General features: G+C 35.0%; 1 protein-coding gene across 8 annotated transcripts in view; it reads left to right on the top strand.

Annotated features, from left to right (window-relative positions):
* Nucleotides 1-277: 277 nt before the first annotated feature.
* The window catches only part of LOC128695950 (G-protein coupled receptor moody), a 284,935-nt gene continuing 282,056 nt past the window's right edge, over nt 278-3,156 (top strand). For 6 of the 8 annotated variants that reach the window (XM_070093135.1, XM_070093129.1, XM_070093124.1 and 3 more), the window contains exon 1: nt 278-339. The gene's annotated coding sequence lies outside the window, so the exon portion shown is untranslated. Of the gene's footprint in view, nt 340-420; nt 526-3,156 lie in introns of those variants that run through there. The other 2 variants (XM_070093125.1, XM_070093126.1) reach the window with 2 other exon arrangements.

Raw genomic sequence — 3,156 nt, 5'->3', positions numbered from 1 at the left:
TGGTAATGGTAACAGTGACACCACATGTGGTCCTCCATAATAAAAACACATCAAATATTCCACAATTAGGGTTAATGAAATACCATCACAGAGAGACACAAGACTTCACTTACTCCTCAGTCTCGACAAGAAATAAGCAACTACTACTATTTAACATATTTTCTTAAAAAAAAGCAAAAACAATAGCAAAACAAGAAGACAATGAGATATTAAAGTAACTGGCATCGTGTTGTGCCCCGGGGGAGTTGCCATTGATGGCCGGGAAGCTTAGTTGCCGTGGGCACTATTGGGCAGTCAGTGTGTGTGCTGCTGTCTCAGCTCTGGCACCCACCACACACGGTAAGCACTGCCTCCCCCACCTCCTGACACTGACGTAAGTCACCCCCTCCCTCTCCTCCCCTCCTTCACCTGCCTGACACCTGCCGTGCTCCAGCTACCACATGATTGGATTATTGTCTCTGCTGATGACTGGTCTTCAGTGTGTTTCTCACGTGGTGTGTGGGAGGGAGCGTTGAAGCTATGTTGGTGAGTGTTGGAGATGTGTTGATGAGTGCTGAAGCCGTGTTGGTGAGAGTTGGGGCCAAGCTGACAAATGTAGAAGCCATGTTGACGAGTGTTGGAGTCATGTTGGCGTGTGTCGGAACCATATTGACCAATGACAGAGCTTATTTGCATGTTAGAGTATGTTGGCAAGTATTGGAGCTATGTTGGCGAGTATTGGAACTATGTTGGCGAGTGTTGGAGCTATGTTGGCGAGTGTTGGAGCTATGTTGGCGAGTGTTGGAGCTATGTTGGCGAGTGTTGGAGCTATGTTGGCGAGTGTTGGAGCTATGTTGGCGAGTGTTGGAGCCATGTTGGCTGGTGTTGGAGCCATGTTGGCGAGTGTTTGAGTCGTGGTAACTCATGTTTGATTCGTGTTAACTAATGTCTGATTCGTGTTAACTAATGTTTGATTCGTGCTAACTAATGTGTGATCCGCGTTAACTAATGTTTGAGTCGTGTTAGCTAATGTTTGATTCGTGTTAACTAATGTTTGAGTCCTATTAACTAATGTTCGATTCGTGTTAACTAATGTTCGATTCGTGTTAATTAATGTTTGATTCGTGCTAACTAATGTTTGATTCGTGTTAATTAATGTTTGATTCGTGTTAGCTAATGTTTGATTCGTGTTAATTAATGTTTGATTCGTGTTAACTAATGTTTGATTCGTGTTAATTAATGTTTGATTCGTGTTAACTAATGTTTGATTCGTGTTAACTAATGTTTGATTCGTGTTAACTAATGTTTGATTCGTGTTAACTAATGTTTGAGTCCTATTAACTGATGGTTGATTCGTGTTAACTAATGTTTCATTCGTGTTAGCTAATGTTCGAGTCGTATTAACTAATGGCTGATTGGTGTAAACTACTGTTTGAGTGGTATTAACTAATGTTTGAGTGGTATTAACTAATGTTTGAGTGGTATTAACTAATGTTTGAGGGGTATTAACTAATGTTTGAGGGGTATTAACTAATGTTTGAGTGGTATTAACTAATGTTTGAGTGGTATTAACTACTGTTTGAGTGGTATTAACTAATGTTTGAGTGGTATTAATTACTGTTTGAGTGGTATTAACTACTGTTTGAGTGGTATTAACTACTGTTTGAGTGGAATTAACTAATGTTTGAGTGGAATTAACTAATGTTTGAGTGGTATTAACTAATGTTTGAGTGGTATTAACTAATGTTTGAGTGGTATTAACTAATGTTTGAGTGGTATTAACTAATGTTTGAGTGGTATTAACTAATGTTTGATTCGTGTTAACTAATGTTTGAGTGGTATTAACTAATGTTTGAGTGGTATTAACTAATGTTTGAGTGGTATTAACTAATGTTTGAGTGGTATTAACTAATGTTTGAGTGGTATTAGCTAATGTTTGAGTGGTATTAACTAATGCTTGAGGGGTATTAACTAATGTTTGAGTGGTATTAACTAACGTTTAAGTGGTATTAACTAATGTCTGAGTGGTATTAACTAATGTCTGATTCGTGTTAACTAATGTTTGAGTGGTATTAACTAATGTTTGAGTGGTATTAACTAATGTTTGAGTGGTATTAACTAATGTTTGAGTGGTATTAACTAATGTTTGAGTGGTATTAACTAATGTTTGAGTGGTATTAACTAATGTCTGATTCGTGTTAACTAATGTTTGAGTGGTATTAACTAATGTTTGAGTGGTATTAACTAATGTTTGAGTGGTATTAACTAATGTTTGAGTGGTATTAACTAATGTTTGAGTGGTATTAACTAATGTTTGAGTGGTATTAACTAATGTCTGATTCGTGTTAACTAATGTTTGAGTGGTATTAACTAATGTTTGAGTGGTATTAACTAATGTTTGAGTGGTATTAACTAATGTTTGAGTGGTATTAACTAATGTTTGAGTGGTATTAACTAATGTTTGAGTGGTATTAACTAATGTCTGATTCGTGTTAACTAATGTTTGAGTGGTATTAACTAATGTTTGAGTGGTATTAACTAATGTTTGAGTGTTATTAACTAATGTTTGAGTGGTATTAACTAATGTTTGAGTGGTATTAACTAATGTTTGAGTGGTATTAACTAATGTTTGAGTGGTATTAACTAATGTTTGAGTGGTATTAACTAATGTTTGAGTGGTATTAACTAATGTCTGATTCGTGTTAACTAATGTTTGAGTGGTATTAACTAATGTTTGAGTGGTATTAACTAATGTTTGAGTGGTATTAACTAATGTTTGAGTGGTGTTAACTAATGTTTGAGTGGTATTAACTTATGTTTGAGTGGTATTAACTAATGTTTGAGTGGTATTAACTAATGTTTGAGTGGTATTAACTAATGTTTGAGTGGTATTAACTAATGCTTGAATGGTATTAACTAATGTTTGATTCGTGTTAACTAATGTTTGAGTGGTATTAACTAATGTTTGAGTGGTATTAACTAATGTTTGAGTGGTATTAACTAATGTTTGAGTGGTATTAACTAATGTTTGAGTGGTATTAACTAATGTTTGAGTGGTATTAACTAATGTTTGAGTGGTATTAACTAATGTTTGAGTGGTATTAACTAATGTTTGAGTGGTATTAACTAATGTTTGAGTGGTATTAACTAATGTTTGAGTGGTATTAACTAATGTTT

Source organism: Cherax quadricarinatus, chromosome 41 (assembly GCF_038502225.1).
Source record: "Cherax quadricarinatus isolate ZL_2023a chromosome 41, ASM3850222v1, whole genome shotgun sequence".
NCBI lineage: Eukaryota > Metazoa > Arthropoda > Malacostraca > Decapoda > Parastacidae > Cherax > Cherax quadricarinatus.
Note: the sequence above shows the minus strand (reverse complement) of the source record. Positions and strands in the feature narration are given on the sequence as shown.